Source organism: Macaca mulatta, chromosome 7 (assembly GCF_049350105.2).
Source record: "Macaca mulatta isolate MMU2019108-1 chromosome 7, T2T-MMU8v2.0, whole genome shotgun sequence".
NCBI lineage: Eukaryota > Metazoa > Chordata > Mammalia > Primates > Cercopithecidae > Macaca > Macaca mulatta.
Window position 1 is genome coordinate 37,131,956 of NC_133412.1, and position 17,391 is coordinate 37,149,346.

A 17,391-nucleotide genomic window follows, 5' to 3' on the forward strand; every position below is an offset into this window, starting at 1 on the left:
CATGACATTAAAAAAAATTCCAGTACATATCCATTACAATTGGCTTAAAAACAATTCTGTAGAGATGTGGTCTCACTATGTTGAGCAGGCTGGTCTCGAAATCCTGGACTGAAGGGATCCTCCTGTCTTGGTATCCCAAATTGTTAGGATTATAGGCGTAAGCCACCATGCCCGTCCTGTGGTTCATTTTTGGAAAGAAAAAATAAGCATATAACTCAGGACATAAAAAGAATATAAATCCTATAAAGGTATTATAAAGGGCACTTTTCATAAAGCACCCATATAATGCTTGCACATAGTAGGTACTCAACAGATGTCTGCTGAAGAATAAATCTACATGGTCTTGTCTGACATGTGGGGAAACTGTCTCCATTTAAAGCGTATATTAATTGGAGTGATTTCCTGGATGCACAAAGTAGGGCCACCACCCCTTCTGCCTTACAACAAAAAATTAGAAATGTTGCATTTGTCAAAATACAGCAAAACTGTTCAGGCAATATAAATAATTAGAGATGCCAGTAAAGTCACTTTTCTGTTTTGCTTTTGATCTATAAGGTTACTAGTGGATGAGATAATCTTTTCTTTATATTGCATGTGGTAAAATTTCGAAGCAAGATTATTGTGCTCATCACACCCTCCTTTCATAATTAAGCCTGTAGGGCTGGCCGGCTGGCTGATATTTTTTAACATAGAGCTTGTCAATTTCTGTTAACACTAATTTAGAGTTCATAGCTCCATATATCATGGAAATGTACAGGCAAAACAATTTATATAAAAAATATTTTGAGAGGAGTTGAACAAATGGAGGATCATTTCTGTACTGACTAGCGAGCGTTTCTGTTCTGATTACAGCACCAATTTATGTACAGTGGCACGGGGAGCTCACCTTTCATGGTTCCCACATTGGATTTTGCCAGGTTCCTTTCTACATGCCCTCCCGCTATAAATAAATGCTTTCCCCCGTCTCTTTACCATGTGTTGTCTTTTTAATTATTCCCCAAACTCTAATATAGTCAGTCCAGATCTTGTTTTGCCATTAACTCAGGAAGAAAAGAGGCTGCCTCCTGCATTTCACAGGAAACATTACAAGGGCAGGCCGGGGGCTTTTGTCTCTTCCCACCTTCAGCAGACAGAACAATAGGCAGCTATAATCTCGTGACACCCACAACTAATTTATCCAACCAGAAGACAGGTAGCACTCGGCTCTGCCGCTCCTGTCTGAATAGGTGCAGTAAATACTCAGCTTAATAGTAGCTTCTCAGGCAGGAGGGCAACACATCACAGCATGGCGTTTTTGTAATCTTCTTCGCATGCCGACAGCCAGGAGCACCGGCCCGCGCATGTTTCTCCTCGGTGGGGCTTAGGATGCATGGAACTGTTAGATGGTGACACATTGTGCCTTTAAGCAAGTTTAACTGTTTTATATCCCCTCTGATCTGCAGCTTTGTACATCTGTTAAGCTGCCTCTTAAACTTCTGTGGGCACATCTGTGAATTTGCTACTTGAAGCTTGGCGTGTGGTGCAGGCCATACGGGATTTCTTTGTGACTGCCTCCTGTTTGTCTGTGAAGAGTTTCTCTGTTACACTGCAAGGCCACAGTTAAATACATTGTCTTGGCCAAAAAGATAATAATAACCTTGTGACAGTCAGGAGGAATGTACTTAGCAAAGGCTGAACAAAAATCTTGTCTGGAGAAGCATTGATTAAAAAACAAATGGAAAAAAAAGCAAACTTTTTTTTTTCACCATTTATTTGTCACATATCTGTGGGTCATCTAGGACTCATTTGCTCTGGCTCCAAGCCAGATCTAGGATGTAATTCTCTGCCTGTCTCCTCCTCCTTAAACAAGAGGTTACTCAAGGCTTGTTCTTGCTATAATGAAGCTAATGCAACCTTGTTTCAAGTCTTACATCATGTCTGCTAACAGCCCATTGGCCAAAGCAACTTACATGGATGGCCAAGCCCAGGTCGAGACACAGGACAGCACACTCTACTTACTATGAGGCCAAAACAAGTCACAGAACCAAGCTCAGCATCAAAGGGACAGGGAAGCACATTCTTTCCAGGAAAGTGGGAGTGTGAGAGGAGGTGAATATTTGCTGTACCATAATCTAATTCACAACCTTGTTTCTACCTGCAAAATGAAGAAATCACAGCTATCTGATAGATAGTGGAATTTTGCATACATTGAATCCATCAATATGGGTTCCATTTCTGAAAGATGCCCACAACATCATGATAGGATGAGCAACCAAAAAATCTTGGTCATGTTCAAGAGGTCACCACTATGACCTGTCAGAAACATGCACTAGGGAATTTTGAGAGCTTGGTCCTGATTCTTCAGGTTGTGGAGAAATATTCCATGGTTTAAAAGTTTATCTGAGAAGACATTCATAAAGCCAACAGACACATGAAGAAATGCTCGTCATCACTCACCATCAGAGAAATGCAAATCAAAACCAAACCATCTCACACCAGTTAGAATGGCGATCATTAAAAAGTCAGGAAACAACAGGTGCTGGAGAGGATGTGGAGAAATAGGAACACTTTTACACTGTTGGTGGGATTGTAAACTAGTTCAACCATTGTGGAAAACAGTATGGCGATTCCTCAAGGATCTAGAACTAGAAATACCATATGACGCAGCCATCCCATTACTGGGGATATACCCAAAGGATTATAAATCATGCTGCTATAAAGACACATGCACACGTATGTTTATTGCGGCACTATTCACAATAACAAAGACTTGGAATCAACCCAAATGTCCATCAGTGACAGACTAGAATACAAAAATGTGGCACATATACACCATGGAATACTATGCAGCCATAAAAAAGGATGAGTTCTTGTCCTTTGTAGGGATATGGATGCAGCTGGAAACCATCCTTCTCAGCAAACTATTGCAAGAACAGAAAACCAAATACCACATGTTCTCACTCATTGGTGGGGACTGAACAATGAGATCACTTGGATACAGGAAGGGGAACATCACACACCGGGGCTGGGGCCTATTGTGGGGAGGGGTAGGGGGAAGGGATGGCATTGGGAGTTATACCTGATGTAAATGACGAGTTGATAGGTGCTGATGAGTTGATGGGTGCAGCACACCAATATGGCACATGTATACATATGTAACAAACCTGCACGTTGTGCACATGTATCCTAGAACTTAAAGTATAATAAAATTTTTTTTTAATTTATCTGCAAGGAGAATGAAAGGGAGACACTACTTGAGAAACTCAGTTTTTAAATATTTACATCTTTTCTTGATATAAACTTTGTTTGCTCAACAGACCCGTGTCCTATTCTCTTAGCACTTTTGGTGCCTAAATACTTGAAGAAAATAAATGTGCATTAAGGTGTCTGGGCTTATATCAGGGCTGGTATTCATTTGCACATACCAGCATGATATACTGCAAGCATCCATTCTGATTGGCCAACTGACCACTCAGGTTGGTGCCCTTGCTGGATGGTTGGTTAAATATTTTGAGTATCACCATTAGCTGATGTATTTACAGTTCTATGATTCTGGCTCTTTGCTAGGCATGTACATTATGAGTCCCTATTGGGGTTCATCGATTCTTCTAAGAGAAACTATCTCACTCACAGCTTTTGCAGAACATCAGCCCTTAGTTCAATCACAGAGCTCTGTGTCTCAACCACCCTCCCCATCCTGGCCATAGCTAATTAACTAGGGATAGGCACCTGACCCAAAGACAACCAATGATCATGATCAGGCTTCAGTGTCCTGTTATTAGGTTTTTATTTAAATGTGTTGAACCAATTAAATTTTCTCTCTTAAGATAATGAATTGGGAAATATGGAGGTATTATCAGTGGCTAAAAATTTATATGGAAGAATGACATTTTGCACTGTATTTTACAATCAATTTGTTTGAATCAATCTGTATTCATTATCTATTGTGGCATAACAAAATACCCCAGAACTTAGAGGCTATAAACAACAATAAACAATATCTCACAGTTTCCAGTCATGCACAGCAGGGTCCTCTGCCTTGGGGTCTCTCATGAGGCTGCAGTCAGGTGTTGGCCGAAGCTACAGTCATTTCAAGGCTTAACTGGAGTAGTATCCACTTCTAAACTCACGTGGGTATTGGCAGGCTGCAGTTCTTCACAGGCCTTGAAGGCCAACATGGTGAAACCCCATTTTTACAAAAAATACAAAAACTAGCCAGGCGTGGTGGCATGCGTCTCAGCTACTTGGGAGGCTGAGGCACAAGAATCACTTGAACCTGGGAGGCGGAAATTGCAATGGGCCAAGATGGCGCCATTGCCCTCTAGCCTGGGTAACAGAGCAAACCTCTGTCTCCCCCCTACACACAAAAAATAAATAAAAATAAAAATGAAAAAACAGAGACATTTCTTATGACAGCCAATTGGACGGAGGACCTCAGTTCCTTTCTGGCTTTTCGCTGGAGGTTTCCCCCAGTGTCTTGCCAGGTGCCCCTCTACATCAGAGCAGGCACGCTAGAAAAACCAGGGAGAGAATGCAGGCAAGTTGAAAGTCACAGTCTTTATCACTTTATCTCAGAAGTGACATCTGTATCAGCCAGGGTTCAACCAGAGAAGCAGAAGCAGCAGGAGATACATGTGAAGAGATTTATTGCAAGGAAGTGGTTTACCTGATTGTGGGGGCTGGCTAGGCACATCAGAGATCTGTAGGACGGGCCGTTAGAAAGGAACTGTTAGCATGGACTGAACTGCTGTTGACAGGTGGAATTTCTTCCTCTTCAGGGAAGCCTCCGCCCTGCTTAAGGCCTTTCAATAAATTGAATCCCATTCACCTCAATTATGTTGCATCATCTCTCTTACTTAAAGTCAGCTGATGATGAACTGTAATTACATCTGCAGAATACCTTAACAGAAACACCTGCGTTAGTGTTTGAAGTTGACACCACAAAAAATTCCATCATAACAGCCTTTCCATTTTGCCCTATGTTATTCATTAGAAGTAAGTCACTGGTTTAGCTCACACTCAAAGGGAAGGTACTGCACAGAGTGTGAATACCAGGAAGCAGGGACCATCGGGAATTGTTTTACAAGACTAGTCAGCAGAGTCACTTCTTATTTTACTTGCAAGATAATTTTGCAAGGGCAAATGATTCTAAAAAGCTTCTTAACTGAAAAAATCTGCATGGCCATTTATATTTGCTGAATGAATTATGGTTAAATGAATAAGGTCTTGTTCAGTGGTAATTACACAGGTTTGGTGAGTAAACATAGCTTGTGTCTCCCATTATGTATGACAAACAAATCCAATTCTGTACAACAAAAATTCTAATAAACGTAGTTTTCACTAACAAATATTTATAGCTTCAAGGTTACAGGTCAGTGTTCCTCAGAACTGTTATAGCAAATCTCTGAGTATCATAGTAAAGTCCTTTGGTCTTCTTAATTTAAATGTAGATTGAAAGTTTTCAGTTGACAACAATCTAGAAAATACATATGGATTTACCTTAAAGTTAATGAAAATTAGGATGTAAATATAGGCCAATCTTCTTTATCTATTTTGTTTGTTTGTTTGTTTGAGACAGGGTCTCACTCCTTTGCCCAGGCTGGAGTGCAGTGGCACAATCTCGGCTCACTGCAGCCTCTACCTCCCCAGGCTCAGGTGATCCTCCTGCCTCAGCCTCCCAAGTAGGTGGGACTACCAGTGCACACCACCACACCCAGCTAATTTTTGTATTTTTGGTAGAGACAGGGTTTCCTTCTCTTTTTAGACAAAAGATCTTGGCTATCCCAGTATTTTGCATTCTCAAAATCTCTTGTGTCAAACAGTTCTTCACTTAAAGTATTTTATTAAAGACTGTTGAAAGGTATGACTAATGGACTCAATTATAATTTTAACCCAGGCTGAATTAAATGATTTGGGGCTTATAATGGTCTATTTCCACAGTTGGGGGAGAGAAAGGCCAATGAGACATTTGGGACCGTGAAGCGCCAAAGTTTCGAATAACTAAAGGCTTGAATGAGCAGAAGCTTTGAGATAGAATGAAAGCCAGTGGAAAAGAGGCAAGCAGACATACAAGGGTGGAGACGGAAGGAGAGTGCAGGACAGCAGCCAGTAGGGCCCCAGAAGAAGACCCAGGACCTTTGGTTGCTGAGGCTGCCTTGATCTCACTTCCTGTCTCCACAGAGCCTGCTCTGACCACTGTTCCTGAGTTCCTCCTCTCAGTTACTGACTAAATCCCCCTCCCCCATTCCCCATCCCATCCCATTACTTGCTTGAGTGAGTTTCTGTTCTTCTCTTCAGGAAAATGGATGGTACACATTTATAAAACACTACCTTTATAGTTTGGTTCTAATGCAAGTTACCTAAAATCAAGGGGAGGGCTTTTTCACTGGTATCCTTTATCAGATTTTCCATGATCAATCTGTTCATCAGTTCGTACACGTTTACTAAATGAGAGGTGTCGTAGTAGGCATGATGAACTAATACCTAACATTCATTAAACACTTCTCATGGGTTAAGCACTGGTCTAAGAGACCATTCCACTGTGAGGTACTACCAAATGATCATGGAATTATCAAGAATTTTGCAATTTAATTAGAGACAAGATACTTATCCCCATAAAGCTTAATTTGCAACACAAAACACCAATACTAAAGATGCTAGAATTATTTTCCTGACAAACATCTCAAAGAGCCATATAGACAGTAAGTGTGCATCTGAGGGAATGCTCCAGGGTGGAATTATCTGAAAAAGCTGGAGGACTTAATCTGGGATTTTAAGGATGGGCAGGTTTCAGATAGGTAGAAAGACCAGAGAGAGTAATGGATTATTCAACAAATATTTATTACATGCTTAATCATGGTCAGGCTCTGTGCTAGGGGTTGGAGACATAAGGATGAACAAGACAGTCCCTTCAAGGGGTTTGTAATCTGCAGAGGGATAGACAAGTAAATAGGGAGTAGCAGTAGGCATCAAAGTGGGAAAATGAGAAGCTATGTTTCCAGGAAATTGTAGCCTTTGTTATCACTATCACAAGAAGTCTGACAAAGAGACCTACCATTTGGAAATTAAGGCAGCCCTTGCAGCTTACTCGGGCATTGAGAAGATGTGTCCTCTTCAAGCCTCATAGATATAGCAATCATCCTACGGGATAGAGAAGGGGCAGGCTGCTCTTGGGTTACCTCCTATGCACAGCACTCTTCAAAAGACCCTGCAATGTGCTGCTTTCTGGAGACCACTGGCTGGAGGCAGAAACTTTTGCCTCTGCCTGGAGGGACAACAACATTGATCACACAAAGGGGAGACAAAGAGGCTGAAACCCAGAGGGGAAGAATGGAGCTTGCAGATGGACAAAGGGTGCCATGCCACCATGCTGTAATCTCTCATGGAACAAATCTCAGCTTTGCTTAATATACTCTGATCAAATAGAGAAAGCCTGCAGAGGAGAGATGATAACATACAGTTTATTATACAGACATGTTTTTGTTTGTTTTTAATTAATTTACTTTTTTTCTTTTTTAAACCATGAACTGTTGGTTTACTATAACAGTGTTGCTTGCTCTATAGTCTAATGATGAGAAAGTACTTTCATTTCTAATAACCCAAGTTTTAATGACTCCAGAGGGATTAGTAAACAATAACAACAACAATAAAAATTTTAGCTAATGTCACCTAATAATAGCATCAACCGGTCCTCTGCTAGGAAGGTCTGAAGTTGCCATCACATTTGATTACCTTCTTGCTTTCAATTCAGACTTTCTGAGCATTTAGAATATGCATTTCTGGCCTGTTAAAATGAGGGCTACTTAGTTCAGTAGCAAAACAGACCCTTCTTTGGTACAAAGTTTCAACTTTTTTCTGGCAGGCTCCAGGGAGATCATACCCAGAGGACTCGTGTCAGAGCAGCTTTAGGAGAAAGCAATCTGAACTTGATCCAATATAAGCTTAGGGAATGGAAGGGCAACGAGGCAGATGCACTTGTTTATTTCACTGCCTTTACATAGTGATGAGGTCCTTATCTCTGCTGTCCCTTCAGGCCCCATAAATCCCTACAAGGGGATAGTGGGATCAAATCACACATTTAAATTATTTTCAAAGATGTCAAGCAATTCCAACTTCTTTAATACAGCAATCCTCCCAATGGAGAGATAAATCTCCACATTGAAGAGAGGTTTCACCTTACAAATTTCGGCTGTGAAAAACTTCTTATGTATTTAAGCTTTGGAGTTGTGTAAAGCTTTGTTAGGCAAATCAGTGACCAAACCATCTCTCCTAGCCCAAAATCTATGGTTCCTATTTATATACAATGAGTTTTCTAGGACTTGAAGAACAGATTTCTTAATGCAGACATCGCCAGTGTTTTGCTTAGCATCCGGAGAGCCGGGGACTTGGTTGAGCTCACAGCAGACTTTTCACTTCAACAAGCCTCACCACTATAATGGAAATCCAAAAGCCCGGAAACAAAGTACATAGCTTCCCTGACTAATTTTATTATGCAGACACACTTAATGGCTCCTGTTACAATCGCAGCTGGGGTGGGAAACAGTACTGGATTGTGACAATCACACTAAATCGACAAGGATTATCAGTCATTAAAAAGGGACCAAATTAGCATCGAGCAGTAATATTTTATACTTATCAAATCTTCTGCTGGTCAAGGTCCATTACTGTACGACACAATAAAGGCAGAAGCCATCAGCTCATTCTCCAGAACATTTAAATCTCCATTGTATTTGTGTAGGATATAATTTCTGGTCGCCATAAAGCCTAATAAAGGTTACACCCCAATGAATAAGGTGTTAATAAACTGACCTATGACATTTAAATGGATAATAATATTTGAGATAAAGGAAGAATCTCCCGTTTCAGTAAAGAAGTGTTTTAAGTTGTGCCCAACCCAGGTTACCTATCAACCATAGGATGGTTTTACATAGCTTTACAGTGATATAAAATATTAATATTGCTGGTTGCCATTGTGGTAGATTAATTATTCATCAGGCTTCCCAACAATGCCTGTCTGTCAGAATCATCAAGACTAAATTGAAAATGTTTCCACATGCTAAGGAATTTTACAGAAATTAACTCCTCCCTGGATTTGTAAGCATGAGTTAGAAACGCTAGGATTTCTCTTTCCCTCGACCCCTACCCCTGCCACAGTGTGTCAGCCTGTCACTAGACTTCATCTTCACAGGCCGAGCAGAATCAGGAAGTGATTAGGAGGAGATGGAAAGAGTTGTTACTGCATGTGTTGAATTAAATCCAACTGGAACAGTTGAACATATGTTATGTACTGATGCCTCTCAGTTCTCATTACAGAACCAGTGCCACAGACAGCTAACAAAACCTATGGGGCGGGGACAAAACAAAACAAAAGTGCTGCAGGGGTTGTAAACACGGCTCTCTTTCAGTCGCTTGGATGGCTTCTCCTCTATATTTCTTGTACTGCATCAGGCTCAGTAAAAGAAGGCTCAAGTATAACACAACCAGCACTAATTTGTTTCATTAATCAATTAATATTTAATTCATGCATTTATTCAACAAACACTTATGCATTTACATTATGTAACCACTACACTCTCTTTTGAGAGAACATTGGTTATATTTTCTCAAGTAAATCAAATATATAAAATGTTGTGTATTCCTAAAAAGAGATCCTAAGGAACTGGCCACCAAGACTGTCGTTTTCTTTTTTTAAAGCAGGGACTGGGTTTTGTTATTGTTTTATATGCCAGCGCTTAACAATGAATCTTCAGACTGTAAATGAATATAATTTGTGTTCGGAGGAATTTCCTTTCCAATATGGTGGAGTAGAAACCCTGAACAGATCTCCTTGCGTAAATTACAAACAGCCTGCTTAGAAATGCATTGTTGAGCTGGAAATAAAGTAAGGAAAGTTCAGATGCCACAAATACAGTGGAAGTAGGAACCCATAGAGTAATGAGCTCACCTTTCTTTCTGGGGAGCTTCTGATGTATTTTGGTCACTTTGAACTTTCATTTTGACTACTGCATGGAAAAAGAGGAACATGAAATAAAATTTATAGCTTACCTAGGATGAGTCAAATAGGAGGTCCTTGCATAAATCTGGGATCCTAAAGAGTTACAATTATCAGAGAAACAGTGAACTACAAATAGGACCTGCAGAGGGGGACAAAAAGAAAGTTGTCTTTCCTGACTAACGATGGTCAGGAAAGGGTAAAAAAAATCTTCCGTAACCATAAATCAGCCCACATTCAACCCAAATGACACTTTCAGAACTCCAAAAAAGGTCAAGTCTAAAATTTAATTTAAAATTGTGTAAGGCTTCCGGGCCCACTGGCTCATGCCTGTAATCCCAACTCTTTGGGAGGCTGAGGCAAGAGGATCGCTTGAGACCAGGCATTCCAGACCCACATGGGCAACATGGAAAAACCCTGGCTCTACAAAAATCAGCCAGGTGTAGTGGTGCATGCTTGCAGTCCCGGCTACTCGGGAGGCTGAAGGTAGGAGGATCTCTCGAGCCCAAGAGGTCGACAATACAGTGAGCTGAGATCATGCCTCTGCACTCCAACCCGGTGACAGAGCAAGACCCTGTCCCAACAATAACAATAATAACAATAAATAAAATAAAATGGTGTATGGCAACTGGATGAAGCAAATGTTAAACCCTCTGTAGAAGAACATACCTTAAACTGACGCTTTCAAACTCTCCATGAAATCTGAGCTCACAGTAAAAAGATAATAATAATAATAAGCAAAAAACCCCAATATATTGTGGATGACAACTAAGAAAAATAACGATCAACAGAATGTTGGAATTTTAGGTTCCAAATAAAAATAATTGCATTTTAATATGTTTAATATAAAAATAAGGCACATGGAATCTTAAAACAGATCATGTAGATTTGAAAAAGAACCAAATGAAATTTCTAGCAGTAATATGTCAAATAATTGAAATAAAAACTCAATGGATAAATTAGATACAGCTAAAGAGAGAATTCGCACAATGACAGAGTTGAAGAAATTTTTCACAATGCAGCACAGATGAGCAAAATGATTTTAAAAGATTGAAAATACTAAAGAGAAAGTGATGCAGAATATGGGATGAAAACATTTTACTTATACCTAATCAGAGTTATGGCAAGAGAGTTCACCGTGAAAGAAAGGTGTGAGAAATTCAAGACAGAATGGCTGAAAATTTTTCAGAACTGACAAAATACACCAACTGTCATATTCCAAGAGCCTAAGGAATCTCAAGCAGGATAAACAAGAGGAAACTTGTATGTGGACAGCAAAATAAAATTGCATAACATTGAAGACAAGGAGTTATTAAAACCAGCTATGGAAAGTATTCCCAAAGGAATGACACTTAGATTACAGCTGGCTTTTCAACCCATAATGCAATCCAGAGGACTGTAAAATGATCTAATGCTCTGAGAGGAAAAAATACATTAAAATACAATTGTATACCCAGTAAAATTATCCTCCAGGAGCAGAGTAAAGATATTTTTATCCCAGCAACATCAGAGTTTTCTATTAAAAGACCATAATGAAAGAAAATTCCAAGTGATAAACTTCGGGCAGAGAAAATAAATGATCCCAAATGAAAGTACAGTTTTCAAGGAGAAAAGAAAAGCAAAAAAAAAAAAAAAAAAAAATCCTAATAAATATTCAGTCAAAACTCAGTGAAAATTTACTTTAAAAATAACTGTTTAATTTGTGGGAACAGTAAAAAATAAGATAAAATTAAAATGTAAGTGAGGCAAGAGAATTGCTTGAGTCCAGGAGTTCAAAACCAAAACCAGCCTGAAAAACATAATGAGACCCTGCCTCTATTTTTTTTTTTTTTAGTAAAAAAATTCTTTTTCTTTAAATTAAACAAATTAAAATATAGGAAGAAAATAGGAAATAAGTTAGGGTTGAAACGATCAAGATTAAAATAGTCTAAATTCCTTATATTATTTTTGAGAAGGATAAAAATATTAACTTTGTATTTTAAAAATTAATTATTTATGTTAAAATGTTCAGAGTGGTTACTAAAAGTATATAAATAGAGTACAAAATTTCCAACTTAGAAGAGAATAAAAAGAGAATGAGCAAAAGAGATATATGATTAAAACCTTAAAAAAGGCAAGAAAAGAGGAAAAAAAGGAAACAATTGGAAGGACAAATGAAAAGCACAAAATAAGGGGACATAAATAAATCCAAACCAATCATTAACCTCAATAAGTACACGAGACTAAACTACCCAGTTAAAGAACAAAGATTTTTAGAGTGGATTAAAAAAATATGATGGCTGTAACAATACTTAATAACTATTTACTTAATAATGTGGCTTCAAGACATATAAAACAAAAACTGACAGACTCACAGAGAGAAACAAACAAAAATCCACCTTTATCTCTTTTCAATTAGTCATAAGACAGACAACAAGTAACTGTGCAGTTGATCTTCCAGGTGTAATTAATAAACTTTATCTAATGGATAAATTATACACTGCATCCAATACTTGGAAAACACACAACCTTTTTGTTTCAGTTTTTATTGCTGCCATAATAAATAACACCAAATTAGCCCCTTAAAACAACACAAACTTATTATCTCATAGTTTTATAGGTCAGAAATCCATACAGGTCTCACCAGGCTAAAACCAAGGTACCAGAACTGTTTTGCTTACTGAGAGTTTTAGGGGAGAATCTGCTCCTAGCCTCATGTAGATTGTTGACAGAGTTCAGTTCCATGCAGTTGTAGGACTGATGTCCCTCTTCTTGCTGGCTGTTGGCCTGAGGTTGTTCTCAGCTTCTAGAGGTCACTTCACAACCCTTTGCTCATAGAGCCCTGTGTCTTCAGAGGTAGCAATGGTGTTTGAGTTCATACACGCATCTCTCTTGTCTTCTCTTTTGTCACATCTCTGACTAATAGAAGACTTTTGTCCATTTTTTACAGGCTCCTATATTTAGATTGGGCCCATCTGGATAATCTGTGATAATCTCCCCATTTCAAGGTCTGTCATCTTAAACGCATCTACAAAGTTTTTTTGTGTGTGGCATACATCATAACATAATTAACATATTCCAGGCATTAGGGCATAGGCATCTTTGGGAGATCATTATTCTGGCAACCACACTTTCCAAACTTACATAGAGCATGCAAAATTGTACTCACACTTAATCATAAATAAATGTCTACAAAATTCATGTTCTATGAGCAAAATGTAATTGTGTTAAAAAGTAACAAAAGGATAATTAGAAAGCACCAAAAGTTTAAAAATTAAGAAATATACTTCTCCATACTCATGGACCAAATAGGAAATCAATTAGAAGTGGAAGAAATAAAAGTAATCCATACCCAAACCTGTGAAGTATAGCCAAAGAACTACTTGAAGGCAAATTTATAGCTTTATATGGTCAGAGGAAGGTTTAAAAATATCTCACACTGCTATCTCTCTCAAGATGTTAGAAAAAGAACAGAATGAACACCAACTAAATGAAAATAAAATACTGAAGATGCTAGTGAAAATTAACGAAGTAGAAGATAAATATTCACAAAGAGGATCAACAAAGTCAAAGATTGGTGCTTTGAAGATAACTAATAATATTGACAAACCTTTAGCAGCATTGACCATGAAAAAATCATAGATGGCATAAATAAACGTAATTAGGAATGAAAATGGAGACATAAATACAGGAGCAGCAGAAATGTAAAAGATAATAAACAGCCTGATGATTAAATATACACCAATAAAATTGCAAACTCAGATAAAATGGACAAACTTCCAGAAAAATAAACTTACCAAAAACAAAAACAAACTCAAAAAACATCTTAAATAGTATAAACCTTCCAGAAACTCAATTGATAGCTATGGTCTATATAAAGAAAATGCCAGGCCCAGTGGTTTTTCAGAGAAGTTCTGATAATTATTTAAGGTTCAAATAAGTATACTTTTACAGAAATAGAAAATAGAGCAAAGTAAGTATAGGTGGGAAATTCCTTAATATTACAAGGAGTACTTATATATAATTTATAGTAAATATCATACTTATTTATGAAAGATCAGGAGCAAAATAGTGATATCCTCTTCCATACCATTTTTATATAATGCGTTCCTGAAGGTCTTCCTAGCTAACAAGGCAAGAGAAAGATATGCTACAAAGTTTAAGAATGAAAACGTGCTCATAAATGATACTGGTTTTTGTACAGAGAAAAAATTATCTAAGAAATTATTAATATTAACAAAAAATATAGTAGGTTTCTACCACATCAATGTGGAAGTCAATTTTATTTCTCTATACAAGCAACAAATTTAGAAAATACAATTTTAAAAAGACAAAATCTGTGAAAAACAGCAAAGATATAAAGGTTTTTAGAAATGAATGCAACAAAAAAGTGTGTAAGCTCTTTATACCAAAAAGTATGAAAGTTTATTGAAGGACAATTTAAAATAAATATGGGGGTATTCTATATATGTGAATAAGAAAATTCATGTATTATATATGTCAGTGCTCCCAAATTGATCTATGTAGATGCAATACAATTCCAATAAAAAGTAACTCGTATAAAAGGTACTGGGATGAATGATTATCCATATGGAAAAAAATTAATTTGAATCCTTGCTTCATAGCACACACAAAATGAATCCCAGGTGGATTAAATACTTAAATGTGAAAGGCAAAACTTTAGTTTAGAAAACAACACAGGGGAAGATCTTAATAAATAAGAGACAGGAAAAATTTCTTACACAAAATTCTAAAAACATGCATTCCGTAGTGGAAAATATATATTTAAATCACTTCAAATTAAAAAGTTTTCATCAAAGTCACTATAAAGAAAGTGAAAGGCAATTTACAAAGGATTAGAATCCAGACTCGAGGAAAATCTCAGTGAAATACCACTTTACACTCTCAGGATTAAGAAACATTAAAAATTTTCAGATGTGAAACAACGGAAACTCACATCTTTTCAGTGGGAGTATAAGTGATAGAACCACTTTAAAAGAAAATTTTGAATTTCAAAGTAAAGTTACAGATCGCATACCCTACAATCTGGCATTGTACCCCTCGGTATGTACATCAGTAGTGGTTCTCAAAGGGGTCAGTGGACCACGCGCATCAGAATCAACAGGGAGGTTGCAAGATGCAGATTCCTGGACTCCACCTCAGAACGAGTCTTAGAATTCTCAGGGATGAGTCTGCGAGGTTTGTAGGTGTTCCAGGAAATTAAAAGGCATACTGAAATTTGAGATCTACTGCCCTAAGGCATCTCTTGCACTGATGTAGTGTGAGACACATACAAAATAGTTTATAGCATCAATGCCTAAAAAAAAAAACAAAGGAAACTATCCAAATATGCAGCAGTGTAGAATAGGTAAATATATCATGGTAAATTCATACATTTTAAAACCACATAGCAGCTACATGTATCCATAGGGTAAATCTCAGGAACATAATAACATAATGGGAAGAAAAGCAAAAGACAACCCTCAGTATACTTATATTTATACTAAATACAAAAACATGCAAAATCAAACAATATGTAATCATATGATTTAGGGATACATGCATATAAAATTTAGGGATTATATAGGGAATAATAAAAATAAATTTAAAATAGAAGTTGCCTCTGTAAGAAGGAAAGGTGGAGCAGTAAGAAGGATCACGTGGGCTTTTTGGGATACTGGTAATGTTTATGAATGAGTATTCATTTCATTATTGTTCTTTACATCTTACACATACGATATAAATATATTTTTATATGTATTCAATATTTAATACAAAATATTTTGAAAGAAAAAAAGGATAGTTGAAGAGATGTTGGTTAAAAGTTGATTGTTTACATAGCAAACAGTTATTAATATCTCTGAAAGTGTTTTTAACAGCTCTTTAAAATATTCCAGATGGGCATGGTAGCTCATACCTGTAATCTCAGCACTGTAGGATGCTGTGGTAGGAGGATCAATTGAGCCTAGGAGTTCAAGACTATCCTGGGCAACATGGTGAAACCCCACTTCTATAAAAAGTACAAAAATTAGCCAAGTGTGGTGGTGCACACCTGCGGTCCCAGCTACTCAAGAGGCTGAGGTGGGAGGATCACTTGAGCCAGGGGGGTCAAGGCTGCCATGAGCTGTGATTGTATCACTGCACTCCAGCCTGGGTAACAGAGTCAGAACCTGTCTCAAAATTTTTTTTAAAATATATTCTTACTGACTATTGCTGCTCATCAATTTTGCCTCTAGGGCAGAAATTATGGAAAGGGAAAACCAGTGGGAAAGAGGCAGAGAGAATAACTTCACAACATTTTGACAACTAGCATCTGGGAAAACATCTGAAGTTTTCAAACAACTTTTATTGACCTGTCAATGCTTCAGGCAATTAAGGAGAGTTCCTAGAGAGGGTGAGCCATGTGTGATTACGTGTGCCCTGTCTGTTTTCGATCACACTGACCGGGAGCAAGCCAAGTGCAGAACAATAAATAGGATGTTCTCAAAGACCACCTTTCCCATCGTGCCACCTGCCATACTCCTTCAAAATAAGATAAATATTTTCATAAAGCGTCCTCTGACATCACTGAAGCTATTTATTCAAAGCCATTTGTGTCATGCTAAATAATGTGGCTTCTCTATATTTCTAATCTAAAGAAGACACACTGAAAATTCATAAAACCCTATAATCTCTAAGACAGACTTGGCTTCTGAGTTGCAGTTTCAAAATAACTCTCTGTGGAACTTAAGTAGGTCTATTCAAAGCTGATAGAGTCGTGGGACTTGATTTGTAGGTAGCAATGCAAAGATGCCCACCCATTTCATTGTGATGAAAAAGATGAAATCCCAGAGAAAGTGATGCAGCAAAAAATTCACATTAAAATAACGCTTGGAAATAATTCACACAATTACAAATGTAGTCAATAAAAGGTTGGAAGCTGATGTACGCTTAGAAAGAAGCCTGACAATTCACCTACCCTATAGAAAAGATGCCTGCTTCATATGGCAAGCAGTATGGCGAAAGCAGAGAAGCACTTTTCAAACTACTGTTAAGTTTCTTATAAATAAAGTACTTTAATCCTCAATGTTTCTCATGTTTTAAATGACAGTATACTAAATACATAATAGTTCTACTTTTTTTATTTCCTTATACATTTGTACTTGATAGTATGATCAATTTTAATGCTTTGACAAAAACATTCTTAAAGTCAAAAATCAATTGTATTTTTTTTCGTGGTTATTAAGAACGCTTTGTGGGGTTACAGCTTCTTGGTCATTTTTGTAGTTCTGCTCTGCCATGCTAAGTAGGGATTGCCCATATAGCATGTTGATTTTGCATATGTGTTTCACTTAAGGAATTTCAATGTAAGGAAAAAAAACCAATATTTTTAATATGGTTTGTTTTCCTTAGGGTTTATATTCTTTAGGAGGCAGTTTTGCCTATGACAAGATGATTAAAAC